A 17558-nucleotide genomic window follows, 5' to 3' on the forward strand; every position below is an offset into this window, starting at 1 on the left:
TTTTTTTGAGACAATGTCTCACTCTGTTGCTCAGGCTGGAGTGCAGCGGTGTAATCACGGCTCGGTGCAGCCTCGACCTCCTGGGCTCAAGCAATCCTCCTACTTCAGCCTCCCGAGTACATGGGACCACAGCCATGCCCAGCTAATTTTTGTGTTTTTGTACAGACAGGGTTTTGCCATGTTGCTCAGGCTGGTTTCAAACTCCTGGGCTCAAGCGATCTACCCACATCAGCCACCTAAAGTGCTGGGATTAGAGGCGTAAGCCACCATCCCCAGCCCCTACTGGGTCTTTTTTTTTTTTTTTTTTTTGAGACAGAGTCTTGCTCTTGTTGCCCAGGCTGGAGTGCAATGGCGTGATCTCGGTTGACCGCAACCTCGGCCTCCAGGGTTCAAGTGATTCTCCTGCCTGAGCCTCCCGAATAGCTGGGATTACAGGCATGTGCCACTATACAGCCTGATTAATTTTTGCATTTTTAGTAGAGACAGGGTTTCTCCATGTTGGTCAGCCTGGTCTTGAACTCCTGACTTCAGGTGATCCGCCCCCCTCGGCCTCCCAAAGTGCTGGAATTATAGGCATAAGCCACTGTGCCCAGCCCCTGTTGGGTCTTTAGAAGGGGCAAAACCTCACTGATTCCAAAAGGAAAGATGCTGAACAGAAGAGAGCAATTTCATATGATGGCATTAGACTCATTTTGCTGAAGGGTGCAGGGTGGGTTGGTTGGTTTGTTTTTTAAGAACACAGTGTGTCCATCTATTCATCCACTCAAGAGTATCGAGTACCACTAGTTACCCGGTATGGTGCCAAGGCCCTGCAAACAATAGAGAAACCCTAAAGACCTCAGATTCAAGTGTGGGCCAAAGATATCAAGTTACAATGCAAAAGTGTCTTTGACAAGGGTTTTCGGATACATGCGGACTGTGAGAATTCAGATATGAAAATTAAAACTTCTAGCTTCAGAGAAAAGACGGGTGTCAGGAAAGAGTCCGTGGAAAAGGTGGGCTTTGAATTGGGTTTTGAAGAATGAGTGGGAGTGCATGAAGAAGTCAGTTAAACAGCCCAGGGAAATACACATTTTATCTCAAAGGAAAGTCACCCATGCAGACAATCATAACACACCTCCCACCTTAATAATAAGCAAGGAAATACAAAATGGAAACATATGGGCAAAGATGTTTGGCAACCCTGGCAGAGGGACACCCCAGTGCGGCTGTGGCAGGAACGTGGAGCGGCATCGCCTCCCTGGAGGGCAGCTGAAAAACAGGATGATCGAACAGAAGCCTCAAAGGTGGCCCCCACCCCGTAAGCCAGACTCCACTTCTAGGAATTTATCCTAAAGAAACAATTAAGTGTAAGCATAAGCCTATTCACGGAAGTGTAACTTAAAATAGCCAACCATGGGGAAGTAGGTAACTACATTCTGGTGTGTCAATCACAGAAAACTATGAGGCAACTTAAAAAAAAAAAAAAAAAGTGTATTTAACAATATGAGGAAATGCCCACAAACTTCTAGAAAGTTAACAACTCAAGATAAGAAAACTGTATTTGCAGTATGATCTCCACTTATCTTTTTTAATTTAAAGGCATTATTTTTCTTTTTTCAACTTTGAGGTCAATTTCTATTTTTATGGCAAAATTAACATCAAAATGTAAATACTGGAAATAGAAAAGTTTCATTTACTTTTTTGTATTTTATTCAAAGAACGGGTGTCATTTTAATAATCATAAAATGTTATTCAAACTGAAAGAATAATAAATGGAAGGTTCTTTTTCAATAGGTTTTTGGAGAACAGGTGGTATAAGTTTTGTTTTTTGGATTTTTGGGTTTTTTTAGTAGAGACAGCGTCTCTCTCTTTCTCTCTCACCTAGGGTTGAAATACAGTGGCGAGACCATAGCTCACTGCCGCCTTACACTCCCAGGCCGAAGTAATCCTCCCACCTCAGCCTCCTGAGTAGCTGAGGTTACAGGTTACCACCATGACCAGCTAATTTTTTGTTTTTTTAATTTTTGTGGAGGTGGAGTCTCATCATCTTGTCCAGGCTGATCTCAAACTCCTGGGCTCAAGCAATCCTCCGTTCTCAACCTCCCAAAGCAGTGGGATTACAGGCATGAGCCACCGTGCCTGGTGCATAAACGGAGTTTCAATAGGAAGAGAAGAGGGCATCCTACACTTAAAAAAACAGCAGGAGCCAGAAGTAAAGAAGTACAGGTCTCTCCTGAGGAGGAGAAAGAGCTGAACAGACAGACTGGGCTGGCATACTGGATCTACTCTTTTCTAATGCTGTGACTTTTAACAAATTACTGACCCACTCTTCAGCTTTAGTTTCTTCCAAAGACTAAATGTGTTAACTTGGCCAGACCTAGCAGTTCACGCCTGTAATCCCAGCACTTTGAGAGGTCGAGATGGGTGGATCAACTGAGGTCAGGAATTTGAGACCGGCCTGATCAACATGGTGACACCCCGTCTCTACTAAAAATACAAAAATTAGCCAGGCATGGTGGCTTGCACCTGTACTCCCAGCTAGTCAGAAGGCTGAGGCAGGAGAATCGTTTGAACCCCAGCAGGCGGAGGTTGCAGTGAGCCATCATCGTGCCACCACACTCCAGCCTTGGCAACAGAGCGAGACTCCATCTCAAAAAAAAATAAAAAAGAAAATAAAATAAATGCATTAGCTTACACAGAATACCTACTCAATACACTAAGTCAGAGCCTTTTCTACTGACCAATAAAACAAATTCCATCCTGCATGACCAACAAGAGATAGGGATGTTCATTTATGAGACACATAACCAATGTAATAACAGCATTTGGGGACAGCAAAGAAGTACTTACTATATTAAAGACATTGTACAAAGCCTCTCAATTTCAGAAATATTAAACTATGAAATATATCCTAAAATCAAGACACTATGAAAATTTATGTCTTCTAAAGATAGTGCTGGCCAGGGTAAAGCATTTCGTGAAAGCCCAAGATATTACTGTTTTTCTCATGATTCTTATACAGTCTGATTTGTGCCCCAAACAAGAAGTCAGGCTGGGCACAGTGGCTCACACCTATAATCCCAGCACTTTGGGAGGCCAAGGTGGGCAGATCACTTGAGGTCAGGAGTTTGAGGCCAGCCTGGCCAACATGGTGAAACCCCATCTGTACTAAAAATACAAAAATTAGCCAGGCGTGGTGGCTGGCACCTGTAGTCCCAGCTACTTGGGAAGCTAAGGTAGGAGAATCTCTTGAACCTGGGAGGTGGAGGTTGCAGTGAGTCGAGACTGTGCAACTACACTCCAGCCTGGGCAACAGAGCAAGACCCCGTCTCAAGAAAAAAAATAAAAATAAAAAGCCCTCCCCAAGTCACCACACCACTGCTACAGCGTCTCCTTTTGTCAGCCAGGCTGGGGTGCAGTGGTGCAAACATGGCTCACTGTAGCCTTGACCTCCTGGGCTAAAGCAGTCCTCCTACCTGAGCACCCCAAGTAGCTGGGGTTACAAGAGAGCTAGTGGCCAGGAAAAATATATCGGAAAATGCAGAACAATGAAATTACAAAGCCTGCCGAATACTTCTGAGAACTGGAAAAGAGCATCCTGCTGGCTCTAGTAGAAAAGCAGAAATACATGCTGGAATATAAGAAAAGTGATGCGTGAACTACTGGCCTTAAGCAGCATGCCTGGCCAGCGCTGGCCCAGGAATACAACTCTCAGCTGAGCGTGTCCCTGCGGGATTTCAAACAGCTGAAGAAATGCTGGGAGAACATCAAGGCTCAGACCAAAAGAATTACGGCCCATGAAAGGAGAGAGAAGGTGAAACAGAACGTCAGCCCGCTCCTGAGTACCCACGTCCTAGGGAAGGCGACGATCACCAGCATGCTGCCAGAGCAGCTCTACTTCCTGCAGAGCTGCCCGGAGGAGGAGCCTGAATACCACCCCCATGCCTCAGCCCAAGAATTATTTGCTGTTTCAAATAGACAACTGTGTGATGATGTGAAAGAGTTCATATATTTTCCAATATGTGAGGGGACCTCCCAACCTGAACCCTCATGTTCAGCTGTCAGAATAACAGCCAATAAAAACTACAGGAGCAGCTTTTATTGGCTGTTTATAAACTTAGAAAGGTGCTTTTAAAAAGATGCATGAGGAAGAACACCATCTACAAATGTCCATCTTACAACTGCAACGGATACAAATGAATGAGGTGCATGTGGCCAAAATCCAGCAGATAGAGCAGGAGTCTGAGATGGCAGAAGAGGAACACAGGATAAAACTGGAAGTTCTCAATAAAAAGAAGATGTACTGGGAAAGAAAACTGCAAACTTTTACCAAGGAATGGCCTGTCTCCTCATTTCACAGCCCTTTTCCAATTCCCCCTAAGACTTTGGGGGTGGCTCTACTGTAATTAATCTGTGTTGGCAAAGAATGTCTGGAACATGCACTTGTTAGTAGCCTGTAACAGAGCTACAACCAGGAAAATTAGAGTGGTAGCAGTCACTTATTTAAGAACTCATTCAGTCCAGAGGCACTGGCTCACGTCTGTAATCCCAGTACTTTGGGAGGCCGAGGTGGGTGGATCACCTGATGTCCAGAGTTCAAGACCAGCCTGGCCAACATGGTGAAGCCCCATCTCTACTAAAAATACAAAAAATTAGCTGGGCATGGTGGCAGGCACCTGTAATCCCAGCTACTTGGGAAGCTGAGGCAGGAGAATTGCTTGAACCCAGGAGGCGGAGGTTGTAGTGAGCCAAGATCGCGCCACTACACTTTAGCCTGGGCAACAGAGTGAGACTCTGTCTAAAAAAAAAAAAAGAACGTATTCAGGTAAACAGCTGCACCCTCTGTACCCTGTGAGTTGCAAAGAAGCTATTATCATCTTCTGAAAATGATCACCATGAGTGCTATAATTCTGAATGCAATGTCTCTTAATTAGAATTCACGCAAGAACCATGGAAAAAAAAAGAAGTCAGTTCCCCGATCAGACCTGGATCCCACAGGGGTGAGGCCCCACCTTCCCCACAAACTATTCCGGATTGGAAGGGGCTGTTTTCATTCTCCCTACAGCACACCTATATTTCTCCAGTTTAATGTTTAGGGAGAAGATTTAATGTCTGAATGGCAAATCTTGCTAGGCTACCTGGAGTGTCCTTGGCTCCAACCACCTCATCCTCTTTCAGATGAAGGCACCAGGAACGCCAAAGTCAGCTGCCTCAAGATTAAGCAGCTACACCCTGGAAAAGCTTAAGGTTTAGGGAGAACCTTTGGAAGCTTTGAACAAAATGCAAACTCAGCAACCAAACTGTAAGGGGTGGAGAGCTGCACTCTCTCCTAAATGCCAGGCTTTGGGAAACTCAAGCTTTCAGAGGAGACCCAGAAGGCTCAGTTCATTCCGCTACCATATATAATCAGCAGCTAATCCTCACCGTGGTGCTTAGCCACGCGTCAGGCGCTGTTCCAAGCACTTTACATGCAGTAACTCATTTATTCTCCCAATGAAAGAAGAAACTGATGCACAGAGGTAATTTGCCCAAGGTCAGAGACAGGACTAACCCATGCAGTGCCTTTGTGCAAGTGAAAAAGTGCCTCCTTTCCCCTGCACAGACACAGCACAGATCCACACAAGGCATATTCCTGGCAATAGGGGCAGTCTGGATTTCAGGAACCCTTCACCCATTTGTGCAGTGCACAACCTGCTTGACTGTACACAGCACTGTCCAAGATCAAATAGTTGGTAAGATGCGGAGCTGGAATCTGAACCCAGGCCACCTGGCTCCCAGGTCTGCTACCAAGTAACAAGCAGGTACAGTTTCATATTAAATAAGTGGCCTGCAAATTAATACAACCCAGAATATATAGAAGCACTGATGTGAGTGACTGAAAGCACCAGCTGTGTGTGTCTAGAATGATCACATTTTCAGTGATGAGAAAATGCTCTGACATTTACAACTTCATGGGCCTAAGATTTTTAGTTTCTTACCATTTCTAATGGGAATATTTCTAAAATGTGTCCCACCCTTCTCCACCTTATAGGACAGATGTAATATAACCCTGTTTGAACGCCACACCACCACTGTCACTCTAGGACCCCACAGCCCCTCCCTCCCTGCCTTTTCCTGCCACTCTGCCTGTAGCCTTCTAATCCTGGGTAATCTCTTTTTCTCTGCTCCTGTAATTGCTACTGGAGAAAATTCAATGCGCAGGTGGGTTGGGGACATCCAAAGTTTTACGTTTTGACCTACTTCCTCTGGCTTAGCAGCTCTTTGGCGTGATCCCAAATCCTTGCTCTTCCCCAATTCCTGGGGCAGCATCTCACCAGTTTCATGCTCTACAAGCCCCTTTGCAGAGACACTGAAGGCCACCAGCCTGTACTTGCTGGACTTGCCTTTCCTCACCTCCCATCTTTACCTTCCTCCTTGGGAAGGGGATAGGGAGGGAGGGTCTAGCTGTCCTTCAGCCTCCAAACCTGCATTTAGATCTTTCTGCCTTAAGAAATACTTTCTCTCCAGCTCCCCCACTTTTCTCTCATTCTCTTCAATTTCAAAGATCTTGACACATTCCATCAGCTGTTCAATATTACTCCTCCACTGAGCTTAGTCTCTCTACTCCACCAAACCTGCTCTTGCAGAAGCCCCCAAAGTCCGTGTTCTCACTCCCACCCTCATCCTGCTTGACCTTACTGGGGCGTCTGGCCAGATCGTCTCTCCTCCCGGACATGCCCACCTCTAGCTTCCCAGTTCTCCTACCTTTCTGACAACTCAGGAGCCTCCTTCCCAGGACTCCCACAATCACCGAAATGCTGATGCCTCCCAATTTAGAAAACTCTGAACCCCACTCCTCTCATAAGCTCCAGCCCAATCTAACCCCCAAATGGATGGCCGGCCTGCATGGGCCAGAGGTACCCAAACTCATTATCTCATCTTTCATCATGTAGTGGTGGCCTCCCACTTTCCACTCTCCTTTCTTCCTAACAGAATGCTGAGGTTTTAGCTGGCCCATTGCCATCCTCCCTTGCAGCTAGGTGTAGCTGTGTGACCAATGCCTGGCCAACGACTCGTAAAGGGAAGTGCCACGTGGTAATTTCAAAAGGAATATTTACAGGAAACATCCTCCTCCAGTTCATCCATCCTGCTCCCTGGAAAGCTGATGTGAAAGCTGGAGCTCCAGCAGTCATCTTGGAACATAAGGACAAGGAATGGCAGAAGGGTAAGCTGGAAGGAACCTGACCCTAATGACTTTGCAGACCCACCACACCAACACTGGGCTACCTACACGCAGACTTCTTTTATGTGTGAGAAAAATTTACTTGCTTGAGTTACTGTTATTTGAACCCCATTTTATCTAACATCCCCTCCGAACTGGTCACGTCTTGCAAGACAAGGAACTTGGTCAATAATGTCAGCATTCTGCCTGGAAGCCTCCAGCTGTTTATTTGCCAGTTTTCCCCATCAGACTGTGAGCAACCTGATGGCAGCAACATGTCTCTCATTTTCTAAATAATTCAAACACACAAAAATGGTATCTTTCCTGTCTTTTTTTTTTTTTTTACCATACAGAAATGGTATCATTACTACACAGATTCTGCAACCTGACTTTCTACCAATGTTTTTCTTAAATGCAGTTGAACTGATTCATGTAAGTCAGTGGAACTGCTGGAAAGTACTACATTGAGTAAACTATCACTTACTGATCTATTTCCCAGCTAATAGGCTTTTAGTTTCCTTTTAGCTTTTCATAATCACCAAAAATGCTACGATGTACATCTATTTCTCCTTGAGCCCTTGCATGCTAGTTTTTCGGTACAGACACTAGAAGTAAAATGTTTGGCTATAGGCTATGTACATTCCTAAGTTCACCACATAGAGTCAAGTTTCTCTTGAGAGTAGTTGTACCAGTTTACACTCCCCAGGGCCGCATGTGAGAAGGAGGCCCCTCCCCACGCTACATTTCTGAACTGCCAGTTCCTACCTAACATGAGGGTAGTGGGATTCTCTTTTTTCCTTTCTTAGTACTCTGAACTAGCTACAGCAGAAACACAGGAACCCCCTCAGCCACCTTCCCCAAAGTGCTGCCTGGCTGCTGCCTGAGGACCTGCCACCCTGCAAAAAGCAAGCCAGCTGGGCAGCCAGCATTCAGAGCAGGTCGCCCACCGCTCTCTATCTATGGTGTCTCCCGCTGTAAGACAGACACAGACGTCCCCCCACTGCAGTCTGGCTGGGGTGGTGGTGGATTAGTCCTCTACATTCACCACCCCTCAAATTATTTCATATCCAGCATACTCCCTCAGGCCTTCTCCAAATACCAATCGGAAGAGGACAATGTAAAGGTGTTTGTCCCACCGCAAAGCCCTCCCTCTTTTCCCTGGAGTACTCGGGCAAGCTGCTGAAAAGAACATCTCATCTCTGCTGGAAAGAAACACCTCATCTCCTGATAAAGGAAAATCCCAGGCAGAGAGAGGGGCCAAGTTGTTTATTTCCAAACACAAGCCAGATTCCAGCTGTGACATGTATACTGGATCTGCACACTGCAAAGGCGAACTGGGCGGGAGGGCCACAGGGAGTGGGGGCTGAAGCTGTGTGGAGGATTGCGTGGTTGTTTATTTTTAGGTAAGCCAGTATTCCTAGGATCAAGTTCACAGCTCCTTCTCAGTCCTGTTTTTCCTGACTCTGCCTGGCTATGGATTTTTCATGTCAACTTGCCCCAAATGCAAAGGGTAGTTGCCTTGACCCACTTAGCCTAGGGGCTCAGAGAGATGTTCCAACTGGCTCAAGGCTCAGGGTCTGGTATCCACCTTTCCACTCCACAACACTTATTGAACACTTGCTCTGGCCAGGTACCAGTGTAGACCAATGGCTATAACCCAGCCATTGCCTGGAACCTGCCCTCTGAGAACTCAGCCTAGAAAATAAATACTTGTGATGCCTTGTGAAAAGATGTAGTGGCAAATACATGCAGGATAAAGGAAAGAAGGGAGAAATTTTAAACCTAAGAAAGCCTGGTCTCCCTACCAGCATGGGTGATGAGCAGACATTTTTATCATCAACATCATAATTCCAACTGCCTGCCTTTCCCATAACCATGAGCGTGGGGTTTAACAAGGGAACAGGCAGTGCTTTGGGGAAAGCCTCAAGCTCAGATAGACTTCAGGAGACCTGGTTCTAACCCACCTGCCTCTATCAGAATAGCCTTTGCCAGCCAGGTGCAGTGGCTCACACCTGTAATTCCCATGCTTTAAGAGGCTGAGGCAGGTGGATCACTTAAGCCTAGGAGTTTGAGACCAGCCTGGACAATGTAGGGAGACCCTATCTCTACAAAAAGTTCAAAAACTAGCCAGATGTGGTGGCTCATGTCTGTGGTCCCAGCTACTCCAGAGGCTGAGCAAGAGGCTCGCCTGAGCCCAGGAGGTCGGGACGGCAGTAAGCTACTGCACTCCAACCTGGGCAACGGAGCTAGACCCTGCCTCAAAAAAAAAAGAGTGTCCTTTGTCAACTCACTGTCCTTATGGGTAAACTGAAGGGTGGAACAAGAACTCCTGAGCAGTCCTTTCAGCTCAGGTATCCTAACCAGGGGCTTTCCACCTGCCCTGTGTGTCAGAATCACTTGGAAGGGGCATATATACAGAGATGCCTGGCCAGGTACCACCCCGGAGGTACTAAGTCAGCCAGCCCAGGGCTGTGCTCCTGATATGGGTGTGTTTTAAAAGCACCAGGTGATTGAAACCTGTGGACAGGGTTCAGGGTGCTGAACAACCTTCCTGCGGGTGACAGCCACCAGTGCTTGAGGACCAGGCTCCCATCCATAGACTGCCCAAGGCAGAAAGCAAACCTAAAGCCAAACAGCCCACAGTGCCTGCTCTCTGCTCACAGGGATACAAGATTTCAGGAAGATTCTAGTGAGGCCTATTGGCAAATAGGGAACCACAACATCTCCCGCACCCTGCAGCTACCTGCTCTCAGTCCCTTTTGCCCACTGGCAGAAATGGATAAGGGCAAAGGCAGTGTCCCCTCCCATCTACTGGCAGAGGGCCACCCCACCCTTGGGAAAGGAGGCCAGTGGGAACTGGAGGCAGCAGGGCCTGGGACACCTGGGCAGGCACGGCCTGGCCTCCCTGCCTGTGAGTCAGCACCAGAGAGGCCTCGTTCGGACAAAGGGGCAGAAGAACAAAGCTCCACTGTGCCCATCCTGCACAGAAAAGCCAGCAGAGACAAGGAGACTTCAGGGCTGGTGGAACGATTAGCATTTTATTTACTTATTTATTTATTTTCTTTTTAGCCTTAGGGGACACAGCACTTATGCGCACCAAGCAGAGTTTCTGAGCCCTTTCTAAAGATCAAGCTTTAGAAGATTAAGCTTTCCAGAGTCCACAGAGGGGAAAAAAATAATTCTCCCCCTCCACAGGCACATAAACCATTTGAGGATGATATTTACCTACTGCATTTTCTACTGTCTGGCCTGTAACAAGATACAGAAACCACTTGAATCTAGGAACGTGTCCCAGGGTGTGACTTCAATCCCTTTGCTGCCCTGTCTAGAAGGCCATCTTCTGCAGGAATGGAAATTTTCTCACGGCAAGGTGGAAAGAATTTATAAGTTAAACTCCATTTGCTACACGAACTTGGACAAGTTTCAGAAGCTCCTTTCGGTGTCTGTCAAATGGGAAGAGTGTACCCTACTTGAGAGGTGTTATGGAGTGAAATGAAATAATTCAGGGTAAAGGGTGCAGCAAAGGGCCTGACCTGTCAGCTGCCAAGTTTATTCCTTTCTCCCATCTGCAGAGCACCACCCCTGCCACATACAGAGGCGCCGCTGCACCAGGCGCCAATGATCTAACAGCAGCCCTGCCAGGTTCCGTATTATCATCCCCACTACCGGATGGGGAAGCGGGCTGGGCTGGAAGAAGAGCTCCCCGAAAGTTCACAGCTGTCAGGTGGTGGGGCCCAGGTTCAAAGCCTGTGCCCTGGACTTTCCTTTGGTCTTAGACTCTAGGTCCCTCATGGCGATCTGTCCCAGTTTGGAGCTTAAACAAACATACAGATCAGTAGAGCTCCTTACTTTGTGGTTTCGTTCGGTTTGGTCTTGACCGTGGCAGAAATCCCCCACAAATCTGGCAGCTCTAAACGCTCACATTGCAGGTCCCATGAGCAAGCGTCCAAGGCCGGGCTGTGCAGAGAAGGGGGACCGCTGGGGTCCTGGGACAGACAGAGGTGGCACTGACTGACCATCACCACTCAGGCTGCCTGTTCTTGGCATCAAACACACCACAGCCAGGTCAAAGAAGAAACCAGGCCAACACACAGAATCACCAAATGCCTGGGGCTGAAGGGGCCTCCTTCTCTCAGCTGTAACACGGTGTGGGAAGGAGGACTGCTGAACTCAACAATCTTGGAGGGATTTCCTGTCCTCCGCCCCGAGAGCCCTAAGGGAGCAGTTGATTCAACCTCCATGTGGCCCCACGCTTGAGCCACAAGCCAGGCCTGGACCTGCAGCTGGAGAGCGGGAGCCCAAGACCCAGAGAGCCGAGGGGTGGGGAGCTATTTGGGACTGTAGGGTTGGGGGAACCCGGTCATTCACAACAATTTTAACAAAACAAAAACCTCCTCTCCAAGGCCTCAGGACTTCTCCCTGCAGGGGAACCACACCCAGGGTTTCCCTGTCCTGACCACCAGGTGCCATATTTAGGGCGGCCTCTGTTCAGGCATTACTCCTCCCACCATTACCACTACCCACCAGCAGTCTTACAAGGCCCGGAAGTGAGTTCTGCAGCCCAGGGTAGGGTGAGAGGAACCAGGGCTTCGGGGTCAAGCACACCTGCAGCAAGCACAGCCCTGCCACTTCTAGGCAGTGTGACCCTGGACACATCACCCAACACCTGAGCGGTCACTTCCTCGCCTGTAGCGTGCTATGCAGCGCTAATGATGCACACATCCTGCTCCAGCACCCAGCCAGTGCACGCCCCAACAAATGCCAGTTCCCTGGAGGGCTCGTTCCCCGTCTTTTCTCCACCATAGCACAGTGGAGAGATATGGAACATTTCCAGCACTATGAAGGCTCTGCCTTTGGTGGAGCGGGAAGAGGGTCTAGGGAGTGTCCGTTGCTTTTTCTCTCCTTTGAGCTTTCGCAACTCCTGCCAACGCTGTTCTTGCCCCCACCTCCACTTTCCCACAGAATTTGCCGGCAAAGAACAGCAATGATCAACATAGACGTCCACCTCTCCAGATTGCAAGGGCCTGGCAAGGTCAGGCTCTGAGCCCCCCCCACAGCACCTCATAGTGAGGGGGCACCAGATGATGAATGGGCACTGGGTGGGCAGGAAGACACTGGGTGGGCAGGAAACCACTTCTAGGCTTTTCCAGGGGAGAGTTACACTTTCCCAGAGAAAAGACAGAAAGAAAACTACAGGATGCTTTAGAAATACATACCTTCTGCCTTTTCCTTTCACTTTAAGAATATTAAGGTTCACGCCAAATTTCACAAGTACAGCTACTCCACCCAGTATTAAATGGTTTGAGAAAAGAAAAGGCGTAGCTCTTGCTTCATTTCTGCTAAGCGAATCCATCCAAGCTGTTTCACACCTCTGGGGCCTTGTCCATAGGCTCTCTCCACCTAGAATGCCCTGCCCCCGACAAAGCCTTTGCCAGCACCCCTGTTGCCAACCCCCTCCTTCAGACTCCTTTTGGGGACAGGAGAGATTTCATTCAGAGCATTCCTAACAACCTACTGCATGAATTGGTTTTTTACATCTTCACTCACTCAGACAGATGCTGTGTGAAACTAGAAGGTCCTCTTATTTATTTCTGTATCAAAGACATCTGGCCTCATGTGGTGGCACACAGCAGGTCCTCAATAATGACCAAATGATTACGTAGCTTCAATCGTGTTACTGCTTTAGCTTACAATCATTCCTCTTTCATTCTTGCCTATATCTGGAATCCTACCAGGCTCCCAAATCTTCCACTCACAATCCAAGCTTACAACCCCCACAATTACATAATATAGGGACCCAACTGCAATGCACTCAGGCCCTTAGTTAGAAAAAAGCAAGTCTTACAATACAGAAGTGGGCCAAGGGTGGATTCTCTGAGATCACCCAGGAAAACCAATCTATCTTCAGTCCTCACTGGTCTCTTCCAACTCCAGGCTGAAATCCATCTGATGAAATGCTACACAGGAGTGGCACTCAGTAACACACAGTTTATCGTCCAATGAAAAGGAAAGAATTATTATTGGCCAGGCACAGCAGCTCAAGCCTGTAATCCCAGCATTTTGGGAGGCCAAGGTGGGCAGATCACTTGAGCTCAGGAGTTCAAGACCGGCCTGGGCAACTATGGCAAAACCCCATCTCTACTAAAAGTATAAAATTAGGCAGGCATGGTGGTGTGCACCTGTAGTCCCAGCTAATCAGGAGGGTTAAATGGGAGGGTAGCTTGCGTGGGAGGGGGGCTAGAGGGGATGGATGTTGCAGTGAGCCGAGATCACGCCACTGCACTCCAGCCTAGGCCACAGAGTGAGTGAGATGCCGGCTCAAAAAATAAAAAAAAGAAAGAAAGAAAAAGAAAGAGTTATTATCTAAAGACCTGGAATCAATAGAAAGGAGTGTCTGGGTTAAGAAAATGGGTTGTGGAGCCCAAGGTTCTTATTATGTAGACGAAATCTCATGTGTAGCCACCCTTAAAGGCAGTAGATGGCAAATGTTTCCCATTCAGACCTTTAAAAGGCATTAGGATCTCAGTCAATCTTTTTGGATCAGAAAATTACCTAGAAAGGGAAGGGTATTCTCTACAGAATGTAAATTTCCCCCACAAGAGACAGCCTTGCAGGCCCATTTCAAAATATAACAAAGCAATATATTTTAGGATAAAAAACTTTTGTTTTTTGTTTCTTTCTTTCAGGGCTTGCTGTCATGTGATGTTATTCTAGATCAGGTTGGAATTTGGTATTTCTTTGCCACAAAGAGTCTCTTTTGTCTTAAGATCTCTGTTTTAATGTTTAGGCTGGTCATTCTGTCTCACGAAAATGTATAAAACCAAGCTGTAACCCAACCACCACAGACATATATTCCCCCAGGATCTCCTGAGGCTGTCGTGGGTCATGGCCTTCACATTTGGCTCAGAATAAATCTCTTCAAATATTAAGAAAGAAAATGAAGGCAGGCTATAGAGCAAAAAGTATAGGATTCCCACCTTTGAAAAGTTATCTGTATATACACATATATTTTTAAGTGTCTCAATTTTCTGTCTTTCACATTTTCCACAAGAAAATGTATTAGTCTTATTATTAGATATGAAAATGACGGAAGGAAGAAAGGATGAAAAGCGGGTGAGGGAGACTCCACTCTGCACTATCACAGAAAGGAAGCCAGGACAGAGGCACACGAAGACATCTGTTCCAACAATGGGTTTCTCTCTCTCATCAGGTAAATGTGGCTCACACGGCCTCCTTCCAAACACCCTTCAGGGTGGCCAAATCCCAAACTGAACACACCCTATCTGTGCTAATGATGATAATGTTAATAATAGTTTTTTTGAGCATTTACTACGTGCTAGGCGATGTTTCATTTAACTCATTCTCATTTCTTAGGATGACCATAAAAATTACTATGACTGCTCTTTCACAGATGAGAAAACAGAGATCAGGTAACCTGCCCAACGTCACACAGCTACCTTTTCTTATTTCCTCCTTTGGCAACTTCCTGGATGTGATAGGTCTCTTAATTAGGTAAAACCAGGTTTTCTAGAGGTTGTACTTATAAAATAGGGGATACATTCACAAATACAGATGAGGAAGGGAGGAAGCTACGTTGAATGGTGATGAGAAAACTGGCATTAAGTCAGCCATGGAGAGCCAATTGTTAAATATCACCTGGACTGGAGGAGAAGATTGCAAACTCCTCCCTAATTCTTTAATCTGATAGGAGAGAAGAGATCAGAGCTGATAAAACAAACTAAGCCTGCTCACGAAAGCCCTACCTCACCTAGAGGAGAGTCTGTGGTTTCACCCAGAGCCTCCTTCCTCAATCCGCATGCCTTTCTACTGAGTTGTGTTCTCTGGTTTTTCTTATCCAGAGATTCTGGTAAAGCAGAACATTTTAAGGTGAAAGGAACCAGGTTTCTGGCGGTAAATGCACAGAGGCCACAAGACCCAATAGCAGTGACAGAATAAGTGAAAAATACTACAAAGCAGACCCAAGATTCAAAAAGCAAAATTTTCTGGGACCATTATATGAGAGGCAAAAGTGGCAGTTCATAACACACCTCAGGAGAGCCTACGGGGACTCCCAGCCACACTGAAAAATAAATCATTAAGTAGTTTAGGAGAAAATGTGCCTTCTCAAACTGCAGTCATGCGTCATGTAACGACAGAAATACGTTCTGAGAAATGCGTCCTTAGGTGATTTCGGCTTTGTGTGAACATCATAGAGTGAGGGTACAGTAGGCGACTGTAACACATTTGTAAGACAAATCTAAACATATCAGAGCACAGAAAAGGTAAGGTAAAAACACAGTACTACAATCTTATGGGATTACTGTCGTACACGTGGTCCGTTGTTGACAATGTGGTGCATGACTGCAATTAAAATGATGAAAATACACTTTGGTGCTTACAGGGCTATGTTTCAGTTACCAAACACAAATTCGCTTTATATGACACAACCTGTTTCCTATCTATTTTATCCAGTGAATCATGGCACCTGCTGTTAGCTGCCTTCCCATGTCCATCCTCCTTTTCCTTCTTTAACCTTAGGAATCCTTGATTTGGTTCAGATAATAATGTGTTTGGCTCCTAGTCCCCCTGACAACCAGCGGTTGCCATGTGATCCAGTTCTAGCCAATGAAATGTAAGGAAAAACCTATTGCTTGGTACTTCCAGGAAGTTAGTTTTCTTCATTAAAATGGGTAAGAGGCATTAAAATTCCTACTTGGAACGCAAATGTGAAGCCTGGAGATACGGTCGCCATCTTGGGAGCATGAGGCTATGTGCTGAAGATGATAAAGCAAAAAGACAGGAAGCAGCAATGTGGAGCCCTAAGACTGTCAGCCTCTGGACTTTTTGTTTCATAAGAAAAATAATCCCTTGCTTCCAATGTTACTTTTCTTTTTTTAAGATGGAGTTTTGCTCTTGTTGCCCAGGTTGGAGTGCAATGGTACAATCTTGGCTCCCTGCAACCTCTGCCTCCCAGGTTCAAGTGATTCTCCTGCCTCAGCCTCCTAAGTAGCTGGAATTACAGGCATATGCCACCATGCCCAGCTAATTTTTTGTTTTTTTTTTTTTTAAGACAGAGTCCTCACTCTGTCACCCAGGCTGAAGTGCAGTGGTGTGATCTCCGCTCACTGCAGCCCCTGCCTCCTGGGTTCAAGTGATTCACCTGCCTCAGCCACCTGAGTAGCTGTGACTACAGGCACACACCACCACGCCCAGCTAATTTTTGTATTTTTAGTAGAGATGGGATTTCACCATGTTGGCCAGGATAGTCTCAATCTCCTGACCTCGTGATCCACCCACCTTGGATGGGATTACAGGCATGAGCCAACACACTTGGCCTAATTGTTTGTATTTTTAATAGAGACAGGGTTTCTCCGTGTTGGCCAGGCTGGTCTTGAACTCCTGACCTCAGGTGATCCACCTGTCTCAGCCTCCCAAAGTGCTGGGATTACAGGCATGAGCCACCACGCCCGGCATTACTTAATTTTCTGAAATATGTAGCCAAACAAACCCTAACTGGCACCTTAATATCAGGTTATAATTTCTGGGTGATAAATATGACTTCCAATATCTTACTGTTTTCCTCCAAGTAGCCTGCAAGTATTTTCATGCCCCAATAAAACACGGGCTGGCCACCTGTGATTTACTGGGAGCTTGTCTAGCTGTTGCAAGTGGCAAATGTCCATTCATTGGCATTGTGTTTCTGCTAAGCTGACTTGCTTTTTTGGACTTGGAATTTTGTTAGGAAACAAAAAGTGCTTTATGGCAAGGGCGTTAGCACCACAATGGGACCTTTCTGCTTTGATTATGAAAACACATTAAGAGCTTAGCTGCACCGCAAGCAGCGGCTAAAGCCTTGGCCTTTCTGACCATTCTCCACTCAATATGCTGGAAGGACACCAAACCCACTTGGGAGGAAACACTGCAGGCAGACACCAAAGATTAAAGGGGCAGGGCATTCAGGTCCACTCTGGAGGACCTGTGTGATGAGCGGGCTGTACCCCAACACAGCCCTACACCCTTCTTTACCTGCCCCCAACACTGGCTACACACAGCTCCCATATCCCGCCTTGCAGGGGTTAAACGTAAGCAGCAGGCAGGCTTTATTGCTCTAATTCCTCACCTGGAAAAGGATGTGTCCCCAAGAGAAGCTCAGAGACAACCCAAGGGGTAGAGGCATAGGACAGTAAGCAGAGCTACTCTGGGGTCCCAGCAGACATACACTTGCTAAGCTGAGCCACTCCTCCCCATCGGCTTACAAGGTTAATGTGAAGATGTGATGAGATGCAGTGATTCCACCTCTGGGTACACCCAAAACAAATGTGTGCGTGCACATACGCAATACAGGCTGACCAACAGTCATAGCCAACACTACTCA

At 46.8% G+C, this 17558-nt stretch overlaps 1 protein-coding gene and 1 pseudogene across 1 annotated transcript in view; one reads left to right on the top strand and one right to left on the bottom strand.

Moving 5' to 3' along the window:
- LOC108298158 (kinase suppressor of Ras 1-like) overlaps window positions 1–17558 on the bottom strand; it is a 176880-nt gene that overhangs the window by 100726 nt on the left and 58596 nt on the right.
- On the top strand, window positions 3344–4558 carry LOC108298159 (annotated as a pseudogene).

This window comes from Cebus imitator, unplaced genomic scaffold, assembly GCF_001604975.1.
Source record: "Cebus imitator isolate Cc_AM_T3 unplaced genomic scaffold, Cebus_imitator-1.0 Scaffold897, whole genome shotgun sequence".
Classification (NCBI taxonomy): Eukaryota; Metazoa; Chordata; class Mammalia; order Primates; family Cebidae; genus Cebus; species Cebus imitator.